The sequence below is a fragment of the Vulpes vulpes genome, chromosome 9 (genome assembly GCF_048418805.1).
Source record: "Vulpes vulpes isolate BD-2025 chromosome 9, VulVul3, whole genome shotgun sequence".
Lineage (NCBI taxonomy): Eukaryota > Metazoa > Chordata > Mammalia > Carnivora > Canidae > Vulpes > Vulpes vulpes.
In genome coordinates this window covers 50674629-50701922 of record NC_132788.1, presented here as the reverse complement: position 1 = coordinate 50701922, position 27294 = coordinate 50674629, and the positions used below count along the sequence as shown (strand labels likewise).

Here is a 27294-nt window from a genome sequence, read left to right as displayed (position 1 = left end):
CTTTTGGTTAGATTTTACTTAGTCAATGCTCAGATAAAGGAAGAAAAGCTATCAAAGAAAAAAAAAAAAAGGCAATTTTCAATTGCTACTAAAAGTGTCTTTCAGAGCCCACAGAATCTCCTGCAGCCTGGCTTCAAGGGGCAGGGCTTAATCTCCACCTGCTCCTCACTCTTAGCTCTGCCCATGTCATTAATGATTGAAGCACTATATATATATATATATATATATATATATATATATATATATATATATTATTGGAGTTCGATTTGCCAACATATAGCATAACACCCAGTGCTCATCCCACCAAGTGCCCCCTCAGTGCCCATCACCTAGTCATCCATCCCCCTGCCCACCTCCCCTTCCCCTTGTTCGTTTCCCAGAGTTAGGAGTCTCTCATGTCTGTCACCCCCTCCAATTTTTCCTACTCATTTTCTTTCCTTTCCCCTATAATCCCTTTCACTATTTTTTATATTCCCTGTATCAGTGAAACCATATAATGTTTGTCCTTCTCCGATTAACTTACTTCACTCAGCATAATACCCTCCAGTTCCATCCACCTCGAAGCACATGGTCGGTATTTTTCCTTTCTGACGGCTGAGTAATATCTCATTGTATGTATATACATTCCTATGTCTCAGAGTCGACAGGAAATCTCCCCTTTCTGGCTCTGGATAGAAGAGGCCATGGTTTTTCCTCACACTTATGTAAAGCCTGCTTTTCATAATTAACTTTTTACAATGTAGGCAGTAGGAATATCGTTTATTTGTGTTTTAGATGTATTTATTTTCAGATATACTTTGATTTTTAAGATTATTATTTCAGAATAAACTCCGCTCCAATATGTGGTTTAGTTCTTTGAATATCATAAAGTCCTACATATGTACTTTTCCAGAGCCTATATTTAAAGAAAAACAAAAACAAAAACAAAACCAGGGACACCTGGGTGGCTCAGCAGTTGAGCATCTGCCTTTGGCTCAGGGTGTGATCCCGGTTCCAGGAACAAGTCCCACATCAGGTTCCCTGCATGGAGCCTGCTTCTCCCTCTGCCTGTGTCTCTCCTCTCCTCTGTGTCTCTCATGAATAAATAAATAAAATCTTAAAAAAAAGAAAATCCCCCCCCCAAAAAAAATAAAAAATAAAAATAAAAAAAAGAAAATCCCAAAATATCCTCTTATGATCACTTCAGTCTTTTTCTCTAGCGTGGTATTTAAGGGGAAAAAATGTGTGCATGTCTTTATTCTCTTCCCTTTATTGTGTCTCCATACTCTTACAAACAAATGTTCACTGGAGAACACACAGAACTCTATCTAAGGAATTCTTATCCCTCACTTAAGGAAATTACTTAGTTCTGTTAAAACATCTATCTAGTTTATATCACTAAAAATAGCTCCTAATTCTCAGCCTGGAGAGTCACCATTGTTCACCTTCTTGCATTTAGATGTTTCTCTAGATTGATAAGTAGGTGCTTAATTTTCCTTTTTTTGTCCCTCGGAAAAAATGGAGAGTTTTTCTTAAAGGCAAATTCACCACTTAAGAAATAAGACAAGCAGCTCAGGGAAGCCTGGGTGACTCGGTGAGTTAAGCATCTGCCTTTGGCTCATGTCATGACGTTGGGATCCTGGGATGGAGCCTCAAGTCGGCAGGCTCCTTGCTCAGTGGGTAGCCTGCTGCTCCCTCTCCCTCTGCCCCTCCACCCCTCGTGTGTGCTCTCTCTCTCTCAAATACATAGTCTTTTTTAAAAAAAGAAAAAGAAATTCAAGCAGCTCAAAACTTTCAAAATAAAACTTTTTCAGATTAAAAAAAGTATATCCTAAAAAATAAAAATAAAAAAAGTATATCCTAACAATCTCCTTCCTAGGCATTTACCCAGAGAAATGAAAACAAATGTCCACACAAAGACTTACACAAGCAGGTTCACACAGAAGCTTTATTTGTAATAATTCAAACCCAGAAACAACCAATCAGATAGTTGATAGATAAACAAATTACAATTAATAAATATAATGGAACACTTCTCAGCAATGAAAAAGAACAAACTACTGTTTTTACCCAACAACGTGTATGCATCTTAAAAGCACCACGTTTAGGGAAAGAGGCCAGACTCTTTCAAAAGACTACATACTGGGATCTCTGGGTGGCACAGTGGTTTGGTGCCTGCCTTTGGCCCAGGGCACGATCCTGGAGACCCGGGATCGAATCCCACGTCGGGCTCCTGGTGCATGGAGCCTGCTTCTCCCTCTGCCTATGTCTCTGCCTCTCTCTCTCTGTGACTATCATAAATAAATAAAAAATTAAAAAGAAAAAAGACTACATACTAAATTTACATGGCATTTTGAAAATTAGGGACATAATCCTAAATCAGTGGTTGCCAGGGCTGGATATTGAGAGACATGATTAGTTGATAAGGGGCATAAAGGAACTTTTAGGAGTGATAAAAATATTCTATATCTTGATCGTGGTGAAGGCTAAACTCATTGACTTTAAAAAGGGTGAATTTTACTGAAGGTGAATATCTCACTAAACCTGATGTTTACTAAACTACTTAGTGCATATACAATGGTAGAGTACCCCTTTGCATGTGCTATATCTTGGACTAGCTCCATTGAATTAGTGTTGTCATATCCACTTAAAAATGAAGAAACAGCTTGAAGTAAGTGGCCAGTTGGGAAGTGAACCTACATCTGCTGATTTTCTGCCCAGTGCTAATATCATTCTCCCACATTACACATATCAGTAGAGATGATTTTTTTTAATTAGTGATTTTTTTTGCATGTGAAAATAATCATCTTTTGCAAGGATTTAAACAAAGACATATAAAAAGAAATAAAAAGAAGAAAAAGAATGAAAGAAATAAAGAAGAAAGAAGAAAGAAAGAAAGAAAAGAAAGAAAGAAAGAAAGAAAGAAAAGAAAGAAAGAAAGAAAGAAGAAAGAAAGTTTAAATGCTCTGTGGAAGCTTTTTCTTTTGAGCAGAAGCATGAGTGATGCAATGAAGGGACCCATGAGAACACCTAGGGGAAGAACCTTCCAGGTGAAGGGAAAGTAAGTGCAAAGGATCTGAGGTAGAAATAGATTTGGAAGGTCCGAGGTGCTGCAAACTGTCCCCTCTTCTTAGAAGGCGCTTCCTTCACCCAGCCTTGGAAGGTCCTCCTCTTTTTTTTTTTTAACTGTAGCATTGAATAGAGTGTCACAGTGTCACCAGCTCACTTTAAAATGCTTCAGTTTATCAGTGTGATATTACATATGTGCCAGCCAGTTTATGCTTTAACAGGGAGTGGCCCTCAGCTCTGTCTCTTGGGGAAGCTACTACAAGCCATCTGGTAATTGTATTTCCATTATAAGAAACATACCCTAGCACACTGTCAGGAAAAAGTGGTGACCTATTACCATGATGACTATTAGAACTCTTATTGATGAAATTAAGTTTTGACGGTAAGTGGATTCACTACACGAGTTTAGAGCTACTCTCTACCGTAGCCTAAAGTGCCTATAAGAACACAGCTAAGTTTCTAACCCACACTCAAGCATTGTGCCTTAGACTTACCATTTTATAGTCCCCTAATTGGCCATTGGTTTAAGATGGGTTTTGATAGCACTGTGCAGGCAAAAAGGCAGAGAATCCTGATGGTTGTCCTATCTCTCTGAATGACACTCTCAGAATTGTCCAATCTTGCAGAACATTTGTATGAATGTTGTGTGTCTGCTTTGCTAACGAGTGCTTTGTCTAATAAATGTGATTATATCCCCAGTGCAGGGCATTATAGATATTATTAAAAGTGATAATATGTATTGGCTCTATTCTACGTGCCAGGTACTTCAGTATGCTCTGAGGATAACAAAATGAAAAAACTGACATAGTTAACCATTCTCCCAGAAGCACCCCTTAGTGACAAGACCAAAATTCAAAAATGTACATGATAAATTATTTAAATTAATGAAGTGATAAGAAGCAGATAGTCAGGTGACCAAGAGAGTGTGTAATAGGAGGATAACCAAATAAAGGAATGAAAAGGAAAATTTACTCACAGAACATGATTTAAGGTACACTTATTTATTATTATGTTCAATAGCTAAGAGTCACAGTCCCTGGAAAAATAGGCCAAAGTACTAAACATCTGGTTGAAAATATGAGAGAGGGCCTTAAATATTGAGCCTTGCATTTTTAGTCTTTAATATATGTCCCTTTATAATGCTTTGACAAAAGGTTTACAAAATGACTCATGTGGGCAGTGCAGACATGAAGCCAGGGCAAATAAACATAAAATGGTTGTAGCCAGGTGTCTGGTATGATGCAGAGAGATCCCATTCATCAAATGCATGTTTAGTCTGCAGATGCCAGGGAACCAATGTGTCAGAGAATAAGACGATATTTTTGCCACAGAGTTGTTGATGGATGAGGAGACAGAACAATAGGATATCAGAGCTGGAAGGCGTTCCAAATGTATGAATGACTTAGCCAACTGTAAACCTGTTCTTGACTGAGGTAAATTGGGCTTCCTGATCAGACCTTTCCACCCTGTGCTTACCTCTCAACAGCACAATGGAAGCCACAGCCATGAGATGGAGGAGGAGCATGATAAGCCAGAGAACACAGGAGAGCCGTACACATGGATGGATCCTAAAAACAGTCATTACCATCTTGGATAAAGGCTCACAAGGCTGTATCTTCACTGATCTATGGTTGTGGGACTATATGTTAGCATTTTCTTTGTTTTCTCCATCTTCCAAGTTCTCTATAATGAGAATATCATCATAAGAATAGCTACAATGTAAAAAAAATAAATAAATAAAAAGAATAGCTATAATATATAAGATTTCAAGATTTCAAGGTGGGCTAAAATTATGCTATTCATTTAATTCTCAAAATAACCATATAAAATAAAAGGAGGGGATCCCTGGGTGGCGCAGCGGTTTGGCGCCTGCCTTTGGCCCAGGGCGCGATCCTGGAGACCCGGGATCGAATCCCACGTCGGGCTCCTGGTGCATGGAGCCTGCTTCTCCCTCCGCCTGTGTCTCTGCCTCTCTCTCTCTCTCTGTGACTATCATTAAAAAAAAAAAAAAAAAAATTAAAATAAAATAAAATAAAATAAAAGGATATTATTACCCTAGTTTAACACATGAATCCTGCTGAACGCTAAGGAAAACAAAAAACCTAAGCTATGAAACTCTTGAAAAATAGAACTTGGATCTGAATCTATGTCTGTATTTAAGTTTCAGCCACAACTAATGTATGTTATTCCTTTTGTAAAAATTATTTATTTTAGGGACGACTGTGTGGTCCATTGGTTGAGCATTTGCCTTTGGCTTAGCTTGTGATCCCGGTGTCTGGGATCAAGTCCCATATCAGACTCCCAGCATGGAGCCTGCTTCTCCCTCTCTATGTCTCCACCTCTCTCTCTGTGTCTTTCATAAATATATAAATAAAATCGTTTAAAAATTTATTTATTTTAGAAAGAAAGAGAGACAGTGCACACAGAAGGGAGGGGCAGAGGGCGAGGGAGAGAGAGAATCTTAAGCAGGCTCCATTCTCAGCATAGAACCTGACATGGGGCTTGATCTCAGGGTCCTGAGATCACACCATGAGCAGAAGCCAAGAGTTGAATGCTTAACCAACCGAGTCACCCAGGCATGCGACTACTGTATATTATTCTAAAAAATAAAATTGGGCAGCCCTGGTGGCTCAGCAGTTTAGCGCCACCTTCAGCCTAGGGTGTGATCCTGGAGACCCAGAATCAAGTCCCATGTCTGGCTCCCTGCGTGGAGCCTGCTTTTCCCTCTGCCTGTGTCTCTGCTTTTCTCTCTGTGTGTATCTCTCATGAATAAATAAAATCTTTTAAAAAATAAAAATAAAAAATAAACTTTAATTTGACGGTATTTTGCACTACTACTTTTTTTTGGCTAATCAGACTCACTTTAAATAAAATTATTTATGGCACAGATATAGTTTCTTTCAGTAGAATGATATATGTTGTGACCAGAGTTAGGTATAATGTTAGAGCTATCCAAATTCAGTTGTTTAATATTTTAAAGGCTGAAGAAATATACGTGTCTAAAAATGAAGGGAAAATGTAAAATTTCATCATGTTCAGAATTATCCACATACAAAGCACATATTTGCATCGTAGAATCCTATTGAATCCAAAGGGCTTTAGATTCAGACAGAAAATATCTGCATGTATCTTAGAAACAAAGAAAGGTAAAGTCAAATCAAGTAATCTATCACAATGAGAGTTAAAGACCAAGCCGGCTGAGAATAGCTGATGTGAGCAACAAGACTAATCCTCTTTCCAGGTCTGAAGCTATGATGTAAGAACAATAAAAGGGAGCTCCATGAACTTTCCCAAGTATCATTTCTTAGCTCATGAAACAATGTCAGCAACAGCAAGAAATCTCCCATGGTCCTTTCTTATCACTATGCCACTGTACCAATTTACAATCCCACCAATGGTGTGTAAGGGTTCCAATTACTTCAGATACATTTCTATCATTTTTCATCTTTTTTTTTAGTTTAATGATACTAGTGGGTATACTGTATCACTGTCCTCCTGCTGTTTTTTTTTTTTTTTTAATGTTTCTGGAGCTTAAGATTGTGAGCATTGTTGAATATATTTACTGATTATTCAGATATCCTTTTGTGTGGGGTGCCTTTTCCAGTCTTTTACTCGCGTGAAGATTTTGTTCTTTGACTTTTTCTTCCTGGTTTCTATAAATTTCTTTCTAGATAGAGAGATAAACAGAATTTAAGGTAAACTTCCCCGAGAATGGTTTTCTTTCTCCTGATAAACTTTCTTTGCTAGAAAGACTCCTACCTGAGAGGAAGGAAGTAAAAGAAACTGAGGAAATGAACCATGTAGAACTGGTGGACTTTGATCCCAGTGAGGAAGCATAAGAGGATGATGAACATCATCCTAGGGGTGATATTCAGTGTCAGACCTCTTAAGGGGGCCAGGGAGTAACACCACTGGCATTTTATATGCAGTAGTGAATGAGTGAAAGACTATAATAGCTCACTACTTGCTATTGTTTTTGTTTTAAGATTCGACTGTAGTAGTGTTTAGTTCCTTGAAGACTTTTGTAGAATGCCTTTTAGAAAAGTGATAGCAATTTGTTATCTTGTCTGTGTTATAAGAAGACCCACCTCACTATATCCTTGCCAGTATTGGTATAATAGACTTGTGACAATTTGATGCCAGAAACAATGATTTATTTTATTTTACATTTCTTCAATTTTTAAAAGGCTGGATATTTTTCAAATATTTATCAGGCATTTGTATATTCTATTTTGTGACTTATGTTTGTATGCTTCCTTCATTTACTTTTCAGGGTCATAATTTGGTTTATAGAATTCCAACTAATGTTTAACAATAATGTACATTTCTTCGCGTATAAATGATTGTATTTAGATACATGTAGTTAGATACATAAAAGATCTGGAAAATAAGCTACTGAGATTACAGGCGTGACAAAAGAGATTTCTAAACTTATGTGAAATATTTTAACTGGCTATGTATTTAAGCAATGAAAAATTGACTTTTAAAAAGAATATTGTAAAAAAAAAAAAAGAATATTGTAGTTTATTGTATGACTTTTGCTGCTGGTTTTGCTTCCATGAGATGCGAGTGGCTCTTTGCTCTTTGGTGGTGATAGCTGCAAGATTCAGCAACCTTTTACCCATATGACTGAAATGCTATAGCTCAAGGAAGTCGGCTCAGTTTCACCTTGTGGGCCATCCTACAAGATTTGTAGTGTCTGCCTTTAGAGCAGAACTGACCAAGATTCTACAGCTCATTGATCACTTATGCTTGTAATGGGGTTGGGAAAGTATGAGGAACGGACGGACAGCATGAGTGCCAGCCAGCGATCATCTCTGCTCTAGATACTTAGACTTTAAAATTGTGCTATAATATTTTAAATGAGTCAGGAAACAGGGATAGTAGTGTGGAATGCAACAAATAATTTAGCTCACAGAGCAAATTTTAAAATAAGAAGCCCATTTAATGTTTTCAAAAACAGAATAAGAAATCTATGCAAGTGTTCTTACTCCATCTAAATATATAGTTGCTACTCTGTCTATATCATTTTGAGATATTCTCTTTTAGTAAGTCAGTCTCTCCCTGAAACCCAAGATGTCATTATTTTGTTATATGACAGTTGCTAGATCATTTCTGTCAGTTAATATGCCATTAGCTGTACTACTTCACAGAGTGTTCTTTCTAAGATGAAGAGGGCGTGTTTTACATGGGGATATTCTTTTTAATCACTTCAAGGCTACCACCTCTATTCAACCATGTAGGTGACAAGGAGACAGCTGGAGACAGGTCCTAAGCCCTGATGATCTGGATGTGCTTTTGAACTTCTTTATGCATCTAGAGATGCTGCCAGAGACAGTGAACTTGAAGAGTCAGGTAAGATGGTCTTTGAAGCCCTAAGGGGCAGTAAAAGTAGAGTGTGATGCAATTTAACAGAGAGAACACTTATTTCTAGGCTTTAAATAGAGCGAATGCCCTCAGGCCAGTTTGGAATGATTATTACTAAGACCACCACAGGCTCCAGAGCTTTGCTATATTATTCCTTTGATTTCAGTCCCTGCTATTATTAGACTGTTGGCTCACTAAACTTCAAATCAGGCTCTCAGCACCATCATCATCATCACCATCTTCAGAATAATTGCTACAATTTTATTGAGCACTTAGGGAGAGTTCATAAATAGTAGGTACTATAAGTGTTATTCTACTGTTTTCGGGCTCTGTGCTCAGGTACTTTTGTTAAGGTGCTCTGACACTCACTTAACAGATGATGGAACTGAGATCCTGGATGGGAAGTGACCTGCTAGATGTCATGTGGCTGCAGGTGGTGAGGCTGAGATCTGAAACCAGTTCTGCAGAATGCAGAGGCCACATGCTCAGGGGAGGTGTTCCCCTCTATGCTTACCCCACTACCCATTCCTCATGACTCTGCCATCTATAGGCCCATGTTCATGCCCTGCTGTGGTACGCAGAATAATGGAGGCCCAAAGATGGACATGTCCAAGTCTCCAGAATCTGTGAATATAATATGTTATGTGGCACAAGGGGATCAAAATTGCAGACAGAAATTAAGTTGAGTTGAAGACCTTGAGTTGAAGAGACTACACTGGGTTATCAGGGTGGGTCTAATGTGATCACAAAGAAGAGAGAGGCAGAGAAGGGGTCAGAGTCAGGAAAAGGAGATGTGATGAAGAAGCACTCAGGGTGATTCAATGTGAGATAGACTCAATTGGCCTGGCCGACTTTGAATAAGGAGGGAGAATCACAAGCCAAGGAAAGCAAGCAGCCTCTAAAAACTGGAAAAAGCAGAGAAATGGATTCTCTCTGAGGTAATTAATGCTATGTAGCCATAAGGTGCCCAGGTTATATATTATTTCTGGGTGTGTCTGTGATGTGTCCAGATGAGATTAGCAGCATGGCTGCTGGCCCAAGTGGAAGGATGGAGCGGTGCTCCGGCAGTGGCCTGGGCTTGGGTAAAGCTGAGGCAACAGAGGTAGGGTTGATTATGAAGAAGTCTGGTGTTGGAGGAAGTAGCACAAGAAATGATCACATGACACACGCATATAATGTAAGACCCATGAGCTTTCTGAAAAATGAGAAGAGAAAAGGGGCCTTTTTAAACTTACAAGATTTAGGTGGGTGTATATTTTTGATGCAGCTTCAGTGTTCAATCAAATTGCTCTGGTTGCAGGAAGATTATGTCATTTATAAGAAGGAGAGCGACCTGTTCAGATTTACGTATCAGAAGTGGCTCTCCAGAAAAGGTTGAGTAAAAGATGCTTCAGAGAGGGGAGAAATAGTACAAAGTCACTTAGAAAACTTGCGAAAGTCCATGTGAAAGATAAGAAGGGATTGTCTAGAGGCAGCAACAGCTGACAGGATAAAGGGAATGGATTTTGAGAGACTTCTGAGGTAGAATTAATAGGAGTTGGTGACAGAATGAAGAGAGAGGTTGAGGAAGCCCTGCTATGACTAGAGATGCCATTATCTGTCGATGGAGAACTGGGGGCAGGGGGAGTAGCTTCCTGGTTAGACCATGTCTTCTCAGAGATGGCAAGCAGTGAGCAGGCAGGGACAGGCCAGCACCAGGCCACATTTGAGGGGACAATGCCCAGCACCACAAACTTGGGCACTGAGCCCATTCTCTTTGCCTTAATGGCTTAAGAATTCAGAGTGCCCTTAAGTATTTTGGTGCCCCTTCCCCCAGGGGACCTTGAGACACGTGTAACAAGTTTGTGCCTCTGTTTTTCCATCTTCAATACCATAATAATGTTCTTGGGTAGAGATTTATGAGCTAGTGCTTGCAAAGTCCTTTGAGAACCTCGGCTATAAGGCTCAATATAAATTACTTTATTAAGTATTGATGAATGCTTCCAGTCTACAGGCTAATCAGAAGAAGGAGAAAGAAGGGGGGGGGGAAGTTCTTTGAAAAGACACATTCCTCAGATGATTGTTTTAGGCTGATTGGCAAGTAAGGAGATTTCAAGAAGGGAGAAAGGACAGGGGCGGGGATGAAATTTCATAGCAATGCCAGCAGGGTGCTTTTTCCTCAGAAGTGGGCTGCAGGCAGCTAGGGATTCATGTAATGCAGAGGCATCATTCTGGCTTGTCCTAGGGAAGCAGGTTCAATTCTTCTCTATCAGAATGATTTACGGTTTCTGTAAAGCATTTGCCTGTGTACTTTACAGGGTAAAAGCAGAACCCCAGGACAGTAAGACCATCAGGCCCAGGCTTTCAGCACACCACAGGGGCCCACTCTGCTCTGCTGGGGAAGGAGGGCTGGTTGGGAATAGGAGCCCATAGTGAACTGTTTGAGGAGATAGAAATAAGCATCCTCAGGCTGCAGAAAGTGGCAGGTAGTGGGGGCTCCTTTTGCTGAACACTTTTTAAGATGGTGTTAGAAAAGTGGATCAGTGAATCATTAGAGAATGGGACGCACAGTGATGAAGCTGGGGGGAGGGAGGCGGAACGAGCCAAGGCCTGGACCATTTACACCTCAAATAGTTGGAGCCTGCGCGTGGTTGGGCTATGTTTGCTGGTCCTTAACTTTGCCAGTTCCTAGGACTAAAGAGAAGCCCCTCAGCCTGTCATTCCCTCCGATAGGCTTTTAGAAGTGCTTGTGTAGTCATCTTTAGTCTTCATCTCACATTCTGACCTCTCAGATTTTCTTCCAAAGCAGACTTCTGCCATAGGATGTTAGCATTAAAGAGCCTCCTAAGAGATACTCCTTTTCATTTTATACAGAAGGAAAGTGAAGCTCTGAGAGATTTCAGGATGCCGCGTTGCTCAGCGATGCTCAGCTAATTAGTGGCAGACGCAAACTTAGCAGCTTCTCCTCTCAAAGCAGCATCCCTATCTTGCTTCTGCACAACCCCTCCCCACCTGCTGTAGCACGAGCTGACCACCAGTGGCTTGTGTTACCTGTCCAGGTGGGTCACTGTCAGCAGTGGCCTGGCCACCACAAGCCTAAAGTAAACCTATACTGAGACATCCTGGGCACTCAAAGGAAGTGCATGGAAATATAAAGAAATGAGCAGGAAGGTCAGAAGGAGCCAGGGAGCCATGAGTCCTCGTTGGCATGTTGGGCAAGCCCGTGGGAAGGAGTCACATCGGCTCCACCCCGTTCATCCCGGGAGGACGTTAGGGAGCAGCAAGGTGCCCAGCCAGGTAGGCGAACCCCTGTTGCCTTCTTAGGAGGCTTCATGCTTCACCTGGTTCTGTTTATGCACCCCTTTCATTTGTGGGTGTTTTTCAGGGGGCTATGTCTATTTCTTGTTCAAAGTAGTGTGCAAATAGGTGGATGCATTTACAATAATAAAGTCACAGAGACTGTGACACCAAATACCTAATTCCCCCATGCTTCTGTAACTCTCCTTATTGCCTTGTGACACTGCATTTGAACAATTTTTTTCTTTCAGTTACAAAAATGTTGTTTGTAAAACTTTCTTTCTTTCTTTCTTTTCTTTTTGTTTATTTCTGTTGCTTGTCAGGATTGCAGAAACTGGTTGGCCTTTTTTATTATTTTAATTAATTTATTTACTGATTATTTATTTATTTATTGCTACTACCTATCCAGAGTACAGCCATCTGACAATAACATACAATCCATAAATTTAATCCTGACTTCAGCCTCTGGATTGCTATTTGAGCAGTGAAAATTTGGGGAGTGGAATACTCTGCAAGGTTGACAATACCTTTAGAGGAAAAGTGAGCACCTGAGCCATCATGCTTTTTGGTCCTACACCTGCACTAATTAACCTCCAAAAGTTTGGGAGTGGGCCACTCAGGAGGGTGAGAGATGAGCTCCTAAAATGTTCTTATCAGGTTAAATTGGTGTCCCTGAACATTCCCAGAGTTTGATGGTGTGATAGAATAAAACCTCAGCACTTGCCAGTTTCTTCCTGTTATGACAGCTAGCTAGGGGACTGGTGTCCCAGTGCCGTGTACATCCAACCAGGTTTCTGGATCCCTGTGGTGATACCAACCTTCTCCTGATTTTTTTTTCTCCTGATATTTTTGATGGCCGGTGGCCCTGATGCTCACAATGAAGATGGATCATTGCTGTGACTGCCAGTGGACACCAATACTGATGCCTGTCGGATGTGCCCTTTTCTAGGAGCTTCTGTACATTCTAACAATTTTAAAAGTAATAGCTAAGATGAAAAGTACCGCCTCTGGCTGAAGTCATTCAATTTCCTAGAAAAACTGTAGTGGGCAGTAGAGCTTTTATTTCGTTACTCTTAATCATTTTCCCTCTCATTTGATCACTTGCCCTGATGATAAGGCTGTTGCTCTATCCAAATGCAGTCTTCAGGTGATGCTGCTAGCAGCTTCTCTCCTGGAACCACACATTTTTGCCTTGATCAATCCCACACACCCTGAGTCTCTGTCCTGCTTCTCTCTCATCTTGGTAAGCTCTTTCCCCCTCTGGTAGACCCAGAACAGGGGAAAGGGGGCATAGAAAAATGGCTAAGGGGATGGTTCTTGGTTTTTTTTAACCACTGTGGTCTCTTACTCTGGAGCTGGCAATCAACCTGTTGATGTTCAGGCACACTTTTTTCCCCTCAAACTCTGTATTACTGTGGAAACATACCTTGCAAGGCAATACTCACTGCCAAACTGGGAGGCTTGAAGCCCTGCCATCCTGCTGCCCGGCCTCTGCTGGGATCACGCACTGAACCGAAGGCAGACGCTCAACCCCATAAGCCAGGCGCCCCAGCCTTTTCCTTATCAAGTGATAGCTCCTTGTGTTTTACAAATAGGAACATCTCCCCTCCCCACCACAACCAAGTGTTTTGAAGGATGTGAAATAGTTCCTCCACTTACAAACTTGGAAATATATAAATCAAACGTAAACTGACCTGGATTTAACATCTTTGTCAGAAATTTCATTCTCTGACATCATGCCAGGCTCCAGTGAGTCCCCACAGAAACCAGTTCAAACACCCTGTTTATTCTGCTATGCTGGTAGCAGGTCCAGCCCTCAGGGCTACGGTCAAGTGGACAGAAAGCAAAGGACACGGCAGGCTGTCAGGATTGTCCCAAACACAGGTCCATTCATATGAGGCACCAAGAGAGAGTTTTTTATTTCCCAGCATATACTTCTTTCCAAACAGCAGTGCTAAAGTGTAAAACAGACAAGACAATGTGGATATGTGACTCCGTGATTTATTGCTGTACTAACGACCAGGGTCAGTAGAAAATGTAATAAGTCAGCAGTACCCAGAAACTCTCCACAAGGTCTAACTGAACTGCACAGTTTCTCCCAGAATATAGTAATTTCATTCCTCTTATTTCTTTAGGCAACACTTAATATCTCTCTTTCTATCCAATGATCTAAAATGGAGCTACCAGATTTTAGGAGTCTTGGAAGAAATGTTAACATTTATATTTATTTTTAGTTGTTCTGAATTTTCTTTCATAAACTTTTATACAGTACAAGAATATATTAGCATAGCACTATCTATACATTGGTTATAATTAAATCTGCATTGATTACGATGTGAGCTTAATTTTATAAACCGATGTGTGATTAAAAACTGAAAAACCGGGGATCCCTGGGTGGTGCAGCGGTTTGGCGCCTGCCTTTGGCCCAGGGCGCGATCCTGGAGACCCGGGATCGAATCCCACGTCGGGCTCCCCGTGCATGGAGCCTGCTTCTCCCTCTGCCTGTGTCTCTGCCTCTCTCTCTCTCTCTCTCTGTGTGTGTGACTATCATAAATAAATAAAATTTAAAAAAAAAAAACTGAAAAACCACTGCTTTAATCAATCAGTGCAACAGGTAATCGTAGTTTCTAAATTTTTTATCATAATTTAATTTTAAAAAATGGTATTCTGGTGATTTTTCATCTACCCATTGATTGAAAAAAATATAATGAACAATAAAAAGTTACTAAGAATTCAGTAGTGCCTTAAAATTGCAATGTAGGGCAGCCCTGGTGGCGCAGTGGTTTGGCGCCGCCTGCAGCCCAGGGTGTGATCCTGGAGACTAAGGATCGAGTCCCACATCGGGCTCCCGGCACGGAGCCTGCTTCTCCCTCTGCCTGTTTCTCTGCCTGCCTTTCTCTGAATGAATAAATAAATAAATCTTAAAAAAAAATAAAATAAAATTGCAATGTATTTTATCACAGCGGCCTATACATATTTGAAAAATAAGAGCACATAACTGTATGTGAAATATATACTTTGTACATATTATATTTGTAGATCCTTTGCAATTACCTTATGAACTCCCAAAGGTTGTATAGCAATGGTTATGAAGAACTAACCCAATGGGTTTTTGTGTGCCTCATTAAGTCTCAGGTTTCCAGCCTTAAATATGTCTGGCAACTTACTTGTCTAAAAAGAGGGGGAGTCACGGTCTAAAATGAAGGGGTGAGAACTGGCTAAGTCTGAATCCCATTAGAGAACAATTATACCTTTTAGAAAGTTCTCTTTAGCAAACCATTCATTAACTAGGGGATATCTCTGTGGCTTATAACAATTACTCCTCCTTTAGAAAGTGAACAGTGCACTGTGACTGGCTCAAATATAGGGCAATAAGGATTTCTAGGAAGAGAGAAGTGTCTTTCAAATACCATACGCTGAAAATATTACATGTGTTAAATTTGCACTGCTTTTCTTTCACAAATAATAGCATTGATCTTTATAAGTTAACCTTTAAGTTGAAGACAGGCAACATTTATAATTAGGGCCATGTCCTTCCTCTGTATTAAATGATGCTAGGGAAACTATGTGAGGTTGACAACCAAAAGCTGTCATTTCATTTCCTTATTCCTTAATGTACTAATGATTCATTAGTACTTTCTGATTGTGAGGACTTGAAAGTGATCACCTGCCTGAATTACCAGTAATATATAAGGAGTGCAAACATTTATATTTTAATTTTCTTATCAATTCCACTTTTCCTGAAGCTAACGGATTACATTATTGTACCATGGTATACACTAAAGATCAGAAGCATTCTTTGTGACTGAGGCAAATCACTTAGATTTCTTTGTCACTTTCTTCTTCAGAATTTAAGATACTGTCAAAAGGAAAATGTTTACTGTAAATGAGTCACCCTTTGCTGAAATCATTTTGGCAAAAGTACTCACAGTCCAGAAATACAACCCCAACAGAAATATACTCACTGGAATTGTTTCATATCCCTTGGGCCCCCATAAGTGCCCATCTGGCTCTCGTGTCCTGAGTGAGGGCACTAAGGGATACATAGCTCATTTCCATCACACAGTGTTCAAGGGTTCTATTTCTTTTGTCTGGAAATCCCTCCCACCTCTGTCTTTCTCCAACTAAAACCTACTCACACCAAAATTTCTGCTTAAATGGTACTTCCCTGGAGAAGCTTTCCAATCTCTCGTTTAAATTAGGCTCTCTTGACCACCTCACACTGGTTAGAATGGCTAAAATTAACAAGTCAGGAAACAACAGATCTTGGCGATAATGTGGAGAAACAGGAACCCTCTTCCCCCTGTGGTGGGAATACAAACTGGTGCAGCCATTCTGGGAAACAATATGGAGGTTCCTCAAAAAGTTAAAAGTAGAGCTACCCTACAACCCAGCAATTGCACTAACAGTATTTATCCAAAGGATACAAGCATAGTGATTCAAGGGGCACCTGCAACCCAATGTTTATAGCAGCAATGTCCACAATAGCAAAAATATGGAAAGAGCCCAGATATCTATTGACAGATAAGTGGATAAAGAGGATGTGAACATCTTATATAAATAATATATATATCAAAAAGAATGAAACCTTACCATTTGCCATGATATGGATGGAAACTAGAGGGTATTATGCTAAGTGAAATAAGTCAGTCAGAAAAAGGGAAATCCCATTCACTTATATGTGGAATTTAAGAAACAAAACAGATGAACATAGGGGAAAGGAAGGAAAAATAAAATAGGATGAAAACAGAGAGGGAGACAAACCATAAGGGACCCTTAACTCTAGGAAACAAACAGGGTTGCTGGAGGGGAGGTGGGTTGGGGAAGCGGTAACTGGGTGATGGGCATTGAGCGGGGGCACTTGACGGAATGAGCCCTGGGTGTTACATGCAACTGATGAATCACTACATTCTAGTCCTGAAACCAGTAATATAGTATATGTTAACTAAATTGAATTTAAATTTAAAAAATCAAAAGCAAATAAATTAGGCTCTCTTGTTATAATCCCTCATTGCACATTATCTTTTCCCTTAGTGTTTCAATCTGTTACAATTTCTTATATCCTATAGCAATTTATAATACTGCAGTTATTTGCATTATTATTTGCTTCATTTAAGATACACAAAGTCAGGGCTTGTGTCTATTTTAATATCCATATCTGTATCTCAGCGTATTATGTGGCTCATGAGAAGGAGCTCAAGATATATTCATTGAATGAATAGATTTTTTTCTGCATAATCCTAATAATGTACATCAGACTTGAAATAGAATCATCCTTTGGAGCTTTATTATAAAGTTACCATTCACTGTTATTCTCAAAGAGAAAATAAAAACTCAATTACTTTAAGGTATTGGGGTTGTTGAAACATTTCTTTCAGGAGCAAAGTAATTTAGTAAATGATGGTCGGTTTGCTAAAGAGGCCAAAACAGCCAGTTACTTTCAGCATTGCTGCTTCTTAAAATTCTCACTACAAAGTGATATACATGAAGGGTGACTGGACTACACATCCTCGGTTTGGGAAAGAAAACATTGTAATATTGGACACCTTTAAGATTCAAAGTTAAACCACAATGAAAATCAAGGTTCAGGTGTTTACAGTATGCCAGGTGTCTTTCCTCCATGATTCTATTCTAGGGGGTCCAAAAGTTGTTCTCTATATTTTAAAAAACCCAAGAGGCATCATACATTTATATTTAGTAAGATTGCTGGATATCTTAAATGTCCTGGATTTAAGGATAACTGGATAACTCAAATGTCCTATTTGAGTTAGGACAAAACTAACTGGATGGATAACTCAAATGTCCTATTCCTTTGATTTTGATTTGAATTAGATTAATCAAACATGATTACTCATGCTGATCAGTTACTTTTTTTGGTTATGAGCAAATGTTATATCAAATTAATCAAAAATAGAAATCTACTTATTACTTTATCAATCTAGTTTGATGGCTAGGCAGTCTCTTTCAAATATATAAGGGCTAGTGGAAAAATATTATAAAAGGATTCCCTGATGGTAAAGAATTTAGGAACCTTATAATCAATGTCACAAGGAGAGGGACAGCTGTCTAGCTTTGCCAAATAAGATGACAATTTTTTTTACTGGAGAGCAGCATAAATTAGGAAATAAATTATGAAAATCAGCACTTGGAGTTGGCCTATTAAAAAGCCTTAATTACTAACAGTTCCTGGGGAGGTCCTGAGGGTATGACATATGTTCCATAGAAATATAAATTAAGAACTTCCAGGCAGCCTAGGAAATTAATTATTTTCCCTAATTCCCAGCAAATGTTTCTGCTCTCTACTTTACAGAAAAATTAAGAATCATCAGACAAGAACTTCCTTAGCTTCCCTATACGGTATGTGCAAAGTGGCTTGCTTCTACCTGGAGGGGATGAGGCGTGCCTCCATTGTCTAAGACTGTCCTGTCTGTGCCCCGGACCCATTCCCCAACCATCTTAGGACCACTCTATTGCAGGATCATTCAGTCCATCCTCCAGCATTCTGGCATTCTGGCTTTCTTCCATCAGCACCTAAACATAGGCAAGGGGTTCAGCTCTTCAAAAATAAACAGAAAAGTCTATGACCAAGTCTATGATCACACACTATCTTCCAGGTACTGCTCTTTCTTTCCTTTCTCCTACTGAAAGAGTGCTCTATACTCCTCATCTTTACTACTGTGCTATTCACCTCACCTGCAGGGTGAGGTCAACACCCATTCTCCCCCAGGAACAATTCGTGCCAAAGTCAACAGCCATGTTCTTGTTAGAGAATTCTCTGTCCTTATCTTACTTAAACTCGAGGAAGCCTCTGATAATATTAATGAGTCCTTTCTTCATTCAATCATTCAACAGTTATTGATCACCTATTAAATGACAAGCATGGTTTTATGTGCTGGGTTACAGTGTTGAAGAAAACAAAGTCTTTTCCCGCCAGTTTTATTGGGATGCAACTCACATAGAACACTGTGTCAAGTTTAAGGTGTATAAATGTGATGATTTTATATACACATGTATTGCTAAGTGATTACCAGAATGAGATTAGTTAACATCTCCATCACCTCATGTGACACATGGGGTAACACAGGGGAAGACACTGGGGCCCCATCCCAGCCCTGGCCAGGCTTTAGCTGAGAGGGACAGAAGATGCCAGAGGGAGAGAAGGAGGCATGACGTGTGCTTCTCAGGGGGGACACTGGCTTGCCAGCCTGCACGCTGGCATGGACTAAAACTTGCAAGTCGTGGGAACGGATGTCCCAGTGTTTTTGTTATTTAGGCTGCAATTTGTCCCTTCTCCAGTCCTGATTACTGTGCCCAGTAGGTTGAGGTGGCATGGACATGAATAAATGCAACTTCATGTTTAAAAAACAAAAAACAAAAAAACCCCACCTTTTGTGTGTTTGTGTGGTGAGCACACTTCAGATTTATGCTTTTAGCAACTTTCCAGTATATACTACAGTATTCTTAACTATAATCACCAAGCTGAATCTTAGATCCCCAGAACTTGTAACGGGAAGCCTGTACCCTTTGACCAACATCTCCCTATTTCTCCCATCCCTCCACAGCCCCTAGCAACCACCATTCTACTGTCTGTTTCTAGGAGTTTGGCTTTTTTGAATATAAGGAATATTTTTTCCCCTTCTCCTGCTTTTAAAATTCTTTGTTTTTAGTTTTTTAAATTATAAAGTGTCTTGGAGAATATCCTTTTTAGTTGAAAATTTCAAAGAGCTTTGAGCTTCATGACCTTGAGTGCCCCAATCTCTCCCCAAATTTGGAAAGTGCTCAGTCATTATTTCTTTTTTTTTTTTTTTAAGATTTTATTTATTTATTCATGAGAGAGAGAGAGAGAGAGAGGCAGAGACACAGGAAGAGGGAGAAGCAGGCTCCATGCCTGGAGACTCCATCCTGGGACTCCAGGATCATGCCCTGGGCCAAAGGCAAGCACTGAACCGCTAAGCCACCCAGGGATCCCAATTATTATTTCTTTAAATAAGATTTTTGCCCCTTTCTCCCTGTCTTCTCCCTCGGGGACTGCGATACTGCAGAGGTTGTTTCTCTAATCCTATAGGTTCACCTAGGCTGTCTTCACTCTTTCTTTTTCTCTTTGTTCTCCTCTGATCAAATAATTGTAAGTGATCCTTCTTCCATTTTAAAATCTTTCTTCTGCTTGATCAAGTCCGCTGTTGATACTTTCTACTGTATTATTCATCTCCTGCATTGTATTCTTCAGCCCCAGAATTCCTCTTTGGTTCCTCTTTATGATTTCTTTTCATTAAACTTCTCATTTTTCTCATTTGGTTCATTTTTTCCCTGATTTTGTTCAATTGCCTCTCTGTGTTCTTATAGCTCACAGAACTCCCTTAAAACAATTGTTTTGGATTCTTTATTGGCAAACTGCAGGTCTCCACTTCTTTGGGATCAGTTATCAGAGAGTTACTCTATTCCTTGGGTGGTGTCATGTTATCTTGGTTTTCCATGCTCCCTGAAGCTTTACAGTGTTATCTTTGCATTTGTAGCTCAATCACCTCCTTCAGTCTTTACTGGCTGACTTCAGGAAAGAAGTACCTCTGTCAGCTCTGTTAGGAATTCTGAGGCTTTCTCAGATCTCTCCTATGGATACTCCTGCCCTATACTTCTTATTCCTTCTTGAGGAAGAATTCTTAAGATTTTATGCCTTCCCTCCATCCTGCAAAGCCTTCCCATTTGTTTGCTTTCCTTAGTGCAATACTGACTCCTCAGATGTGTGTGCTTTCTCCCCATCCTGGAGCATACGGCTGGCTTTCCATATATGCCCCCTAGTCATCTGCAAAGGCTTGTTCTTACTGCCCTTGGGAGTCCACACCAGGAGCCGGCCACAGGTCGGTAGGGTGTGTGAGTAAGGCACAGAGTTCTGGGGGGGTTCCATGGACCAGTGGGACAGATCCACAGATGAGGCATCACCAGGAAGGGCGGCGGCTTCCTGATGGAGTCTGCAAAGCAGTTAGTAGGAACTATAACACTTTGAAACCCTCCAGCAGCCCTAGAATGCTGCTCCTCCAGTCACTGCCCACCCCTCAATTATGTGGCACATCTTGTTAATCTGGATGGGGTAGGAAAGAAGTGGGTTTCTTTGGCAGCATCCCACAGAGTTGGGAGAAGCTGAGGGTTGACTCACACCCTCTCACTTTCCCCCATGGAAGAAGTCATGGGCAGAAAAGTTTTCTCTTGGCACTGAGCTGCTGCCAAAGTTTCAAGTGAAACTCTTCCCCTTTTCCTCTTATATGCATCCAATCTTGGATTTCTTTCTTTCCTTTTTTTTTTTTTTTTTTTTTTTTCTTTTTCTTGTTTTGGTTCTAACAATGTGCTGGAACTTCACTGGATTCCCCAACTTCCACAAACAAGCTCTTGTTCATGGATTATTGTTGAAATTGGTGTTCTTTGGTGGGAGGGTGGGGACAGTAGAAACTTTTTTTTTTTTTTTTTGCCTTTTTCATGTCATCACCTATATTGAAAACAGAGTCTTGAAGCATTTGATTCTGTTGGCTTTAACTACATGAACTTTCTTGATTTGCTCCTATCCTTCTGACTTCACATTTACATATATACATTGTTTACTATAACTCTTTCAAGGCCCATCTTACAAATGTCCATTTCTTAAAACCATTTCTTGGTTGATCCTAGGTCCCTTTTCTAGCCACTGTGATCTCATTCATTTCAATGACATCAATTACCATCTGCATATAATTATTCTCTCAGCACCACCTTCTCCATTCCTGGTGTCAAAACTGGATCATTGCTGTGATTCTTCGCTTATTTCACTCTGTTTCCAATCAGTTCTTCCTCCTACACAACTTACCCATGTGCCCCCTCCTCATTGCCTCACTCCCACAATCCATCATTTCTCACCTGCCTTCTTGTAACCCTCTATATCTTTAATTTTACGCCCTCTAGACTCATAGCCTAGTGGATTTTCCCAAAATGATAAATATTATTATCTGCTTCCTCCTTCATACCCTTCAATGGATTTGGTTGTTTTCAGTACTAAACTTGCACTCCTTGATATGGCTTAGGTGCTCTATAATCCGGCACCTTTCTTTCCCTCCAACTCAATCAACTACCCCTTTTTATCCAATTCTGCATTCCAGCCATGATGAATTTCATTTTCTCTTGGTTTTGTTCCTTCATACCTACTGCTTGCTATTTATATAAATACTATTGATTTTCATAAAGTAACCTGTTATTAACTTTAATGAACATTCCTAAATATTAGTTCAAATAATTATCTATTGCTTTTATGCTGGGTAATTATATCATTCTTAAGTTTTCTTATCTCCTAATCCTTCTACCTTTTTATTTCCTAAAGATGGTTACCCATAAAGAATGACAATTCAGCCTACAGAAATCTTATCAGTAATAATAGATACTCAAAAGATGAGGTAATACTTAATTTCACTGAAGGAAAATAATTGTCAATCTAGATTTAGATAACCAATATTAATATCATTTAAGAATGAGAGTAAACAAAGATATATGTACACAAACCTACACCCAGGAAAATTAGTATTCACAGACTTTCATCAGCATGTCTACTAAAGCACACGTTTCAAGAAGGCAATTCAATCTAGAAAGAATTGGAATGCAGTAAAGAATAGCAAGCTAAGAACATTTAAAATGCATTGGCAAAGATAAAGTATTGGCTATAAACTTATGACAGTAAAAATGAGAATATTTGATGGATTTTTAAAAAGTAAAATTAAAACAATAAACAAAAATATCATGGAAGACAGAAACCAAAGATCACAGTTAAAAAGTTTCAAGATCCTTATATTCCTTGCAAGAATAATGTACATAATTAGAAGCTTTATACTTTACCAAATTGTATATTTGTGTTAAAGTATTAAAGCTAAGCATAAATCAGTAGAGAAAAAAAAGAATAATCAATGAAACTAAAAAATAAGAGGAAGAATGAGGCCGAGCAAAAACAACATGATAAATTTAAAAAATGACAGATGTGGCAGAAATATGTCAGAAACATAAGAAAACCATAGCATTTTAAATAAAAGCCATTTAGTTTCTAAGAGATTGTCATATCAAATATATAATATTCATGAGAGCATAATGATACTAAAAAAAAAAGAAACCTCACTTACCTCCACTTGAGGGTTCTAGGAAACAAAATCATTATTCTGAAAACTGATAAATGAAAGATTAGAGCTTTTATCCTGTCTTTCTAGAACAAACTGAATTTCTGGGTAACTAAATAGTTAATATGAAAGTTGTTCTTTGTGAAATTTCAGCTAGTAAATGAAGGACAAATTATAGAATTAGAAAAACATCCATTCAGGGCTCATATTAAAATAACAGATCTAGGACAAAATCATCAAAAGATGCTTAAATCACTGGATGAAACATTAATGGAGAACTTTATACTGGAGGAAACAAGTTGGACATCATTACAAGTGGAAACATAGACACTCTGTGCCAAATAATATGGCACAATAGGAGATACAGCACCACCTGTGAATGATTCTTGCCAAAAAATCGCACCTGAATCTAACCAAATCTCTAAATCTAGTAACTACAGAGATTAGAAAAACAAGTTAAAAGCCACCTTGAAGAAGCAAACTACCAGATCCAGAAGGTGGGATATTCTACAGGAAAAATAATTTGTTTTTTCCAACAAACCATGACATAACATGAAAAAAGAACAAGGGAAACAGCCATTTGATAAAAGAGACCTAAAAGGCAACAACAAAGTACAACAAATGAACCTTCTTTGCATTTTGATTTGAATAAGCTAATGGGCTTTCATGACAATTGTGGAAATTTTAATATAGATTGGTTATTAAATATTGTTAGGAAATTACTGGTGTTTTTTTTTTCAGATTTTATGATGGTTATATTGGAAGAGGAATAGTCTTCATTAGGGGATCCCTGGGTGGCTCAGTGGTTTAGCACTGCCTTCAGCCCTGGGCGTGATCCTGGAGACCCAGGATGGAGTCCTGCATCGGGCACCTTGCATTGAGCCTGCTTCTCTCTATTTCTCTCTCTCTCTCTCTGTGTCTCTCATGAATAAATAAATAAAATCTTAAAAAAGAAGAAAAATCTTCATTAGTTAGTTGTGGGATTTACTTTAAAATACTTATAAAGGGCAGCCCCGGTGGCTCAGTGGTTTGGCGCCACCTTCAGCCGAGGGCCTGGTCCTGGAGACCTGGGATCGAGTCCCAGGTCGGGCTCCCTGCATGGAGCCTGCTTCTCCCTCTGCCTGTGTCTCTGCCTCTCTCTCTCTCTCTGTGTGTGTCTCTCATGAATAAATAAAATAATAAAAAAAAGAAAGTAAAAAAAATAAAATAAAATACTTATAAAAAAGGAGGAGGAGGAAGAGGAAAAAAGCCAGGAAAGACACAGCATGTGGAATGGGCAGATAAAACGACATGGAAAGAATAACTATACTTGTTGAGTCTAAGTGATGAGTTTATGGGATTTATTATAAACTGGGCTCCTTTATTCCTGGTTTGGCTTTACTTTCTGTCATTTCAGTTATTCACAGTCAACCTTGGTCCAGAAGCAGAAGATGTTCCTGCAGACGTATCCTCAGAAGGTGCCTAACACTGTGTCATGATGCATACATCATTCACCATGTCATCCCATCACATGGGAGTTTGATTCTCTCACATCATCACAAGAAGGGTGAGTGCAGTACAATACTGTATATTGAGAGAGACAGAGAGACCACACTCACATCACTTTTATTACACTATGTTATTATTATTGTATTTTATTATTGGTTACTGTATTTATTCTCTTGGTGTGCCTAATTTATAAATGAAACTATGATAGATATGTATGTATAGGGGAAAACACAGCACATATAGGGTTTGGTAGTATCCGTAGTTTCAAGCATTCACTGGGGCGGACTGATATGCTTACTTTTGTTTGAAAAATTTCATCTTAGCGATCATATAGGAAAGGGAGTGTTCTTATCAGACAATATTTTTAATATCCAGCTCTGTGCTTCATTGTAAGAGTCAAACTTAAAGAAAAACAAGAGATAAGAGAACATAATAAAGCTATGTGAAAAGATAAGGAAAATACCCAAAAGGAGCTATGAATACTACTATCAGAAAAAGATACATTAAAGGCAAAATTATTTCTAGAGTTAAAGACATTACCAATAATAAAAGCAACAATCCCACAAAATATATGGTTATCATGAACATAGATACATAAAGCAAAGTCAGACAGATGGAATATTGAAAATCTATAGTCATATGTGGAGATTTAAACACATATCTCTTAGGGCACCATGGTGGCTCAGCAGTTGAGCGTCTGCCTTTAGCTCAGGACATGATCCCAGGGTCCTGGGATCGAGTCCCATACCAGGCTCCCTGCATGGAGCCTGCTTCTCCCTCTGCCTATGTCTCTGCCTCTCTTTCTGTGTCTCTCGTGAATAAATAAATAAAATCTTAAAAAAAAACACACACATATCGCTTAGAAATTGAGACAAAAAAAGAAATTTCCTAAAGACATGGGAAATATGAACAATATGAGTCCCAAACATGATCTAATAGCTGCCTTTAAGATCCTGAACATGGAGAACGAATATCTTTCTCAACGACCCATGGAACAGTTAGGAAAACTGTCCACTTTTTAGGCTACAAAGGTCCAAAGAGGTGATAACCTATAAGCCGTGTTGTTGACCACAATGCAAATAGATCAATATCAGAAATAAAAGATGAGAAAGTGTCAATCACATTGGAAATTATGGACTTCTCAAAAATAATTTCTAAACAAAAGTTTTAAAAACTGGTAGGATATAGTTTAAACAGTGCTTAGAGAAAATTCATAACTTTAAAGACATATTTAGAAAGACAAGGAAGATAAAATGTAAATAAGCTAAATATTCAACTCTAGAAACTAGAGCAGACAACAGAGTAAATACAAAGGAGAAGAAAGGAAATAATAGAGATTGGGCTAGAAAATAATGAAAAAAGAAATTTAGACATAGCTAACAATGTAAAAGTTGATTCTTTGAAAAGACTAATTAAAAAGTTAGTAAATCTGTAAAAATGTATCAAAAAAGAGGAAGAAACACTATTAGAAACATAAATAAATTCAATATAAAAATATGCAATATTTTATTATTAGGCCAGACTAGTTTGTGTTACAGTAAAAACAAGACAAAGATTTCAGTGGCTTAACAAAATAAAAGCCAATTTATGCTCATAAAACGTCCTTAGTATATCCAGGGGTGACTCTCCAAGGTTCTTCAGGAGGTGGCTCAGCATCTAGGGTGCTTTGATCTTCTGATATTTACTTTCATGATCACCCCACACTGGCTAGTAACTACACCCTGGTACTTGGAGGTGACACCCATCACTTCCTGTGACATTGCACTGGACAAACCCAGTCAAAATGAAGTGAGATGGCTGGGCCTGACATCAGGGAGTGGGAAAATGTAATCCCTGAGTGTTTCCTTAGAAGAAGAATACAAGAAACGCAGCCCAGAATTATATATAATTATATATATATATATATATATATATATATATATTTATCTTACATATATCCATATTATGAATAACATTGTGGCAATACCTTTAAACATTAATATAAAATTGAAAATTTTTGAGAAATACATAGATTACCAAAACTGACTCAGGAAGAAATAAAAGACCCAAATAAAACCAAAAACACTGAATTCAGAAACACTGAATCAGTCATCAAGAATCTCCTCTGCACAAAGATCATGCCCAAAGGTTATACTGACAAATGTTAATAAATCAAGAACCACATGATGCTTCACTTTTATAATTAAGAATCTTTCTTAAGAGATGCCTGGGTGGCTCAGCGGTTTGGCACCTGCCTTTGGTCCGGGGCATGATCCTGGGTCCAGGATCAAGTCCTACATCAGGCTCCCTGCATGGAGCCTGCTTCTCCCTCTGCCTGTGTCTCTGCCTCTCTCTCTATGTGTCTTTCATGAATAAATAAACAAATAATCTTTTAAAAAAGAATATTTTTAAAAAGATTAAAAGCACCCAACTCCTCTTATGATGTTATTATAATTTTGGTAAGAAACTGGATAAAGGTAGTATCAGAAAGAAAAACTGAAGATCATTATCATCAACAAACAGAAATCTAGCAGTCCTAAATACAGTACTTGCATAGTTAGTACAGAGAACAAACAAGAATCATAGGATGCACTCATAAAACATCTTCATTTTGCTTCCCACTGTGCCTTTAAACTATGTGTGAAGAGGTGGAATTCTTTCCCCTCTCCTGCATGAAAGGGATACGCAGGCACACTCGGGAGTTTTCTGATGATTCCTAGGCAATTAGAAATCCCAAGTCAAAGACAATCGCAATTCAGAAATTCAAATGTTACATCTTATATCAAAACTTTAAAATTTGGGATCCCTGGGTGGTGCAGTGGTTTAGCGCCTGCCTTTGGCCCAGGGCGATCCCGGAGACCCGGGATCGAATCCCACGTCGGGCTCCCTGCATGGAGCCTGCTTCTCCCTCTGCCTGTGTCTCTGCCTCTCTCTCTCTCTCTCTCTCTCTCTCTCTCTCTGTGTGTGTGACTATCATAAATAAATAAAAATTAAAAAAAAAACTTTAAAATTTGAA

General features: G+C 39.0%; 1 protein-coding gene across 3 annotated transcripts in view; it reads right to left on the bottom strand.

The window, feature by feature from the left end:
• The window catches only part of NHLRC3 (NHL repeat containing 3), a 148605-nt gene that overhangs the window by 13678 nt on the left and 107633 nt on the right, over nt 1-27294 (bottom strand). Inside the window, exons 10-11 of one of the 3 annotated variants that reach the window (XR_011994280.1) lie at nt 13386-13645; nt 4031-5037 (exon numbers count right to left, since the gene is read on the bottom strand). The exons of 1 other annotated variant lie outside the window; for it this stretch is intronic. The gene's annotated coding sequence lies outside the window, so the exon portion shown is untranslated. Of the gene's footprint in view, nt 1-4030; nt 5038-13385; nt 13646-27294 lie in introns of those variants that run through there. One more of the 3 variants, XR_011994281.1, reaches the window with a different exon arrangement.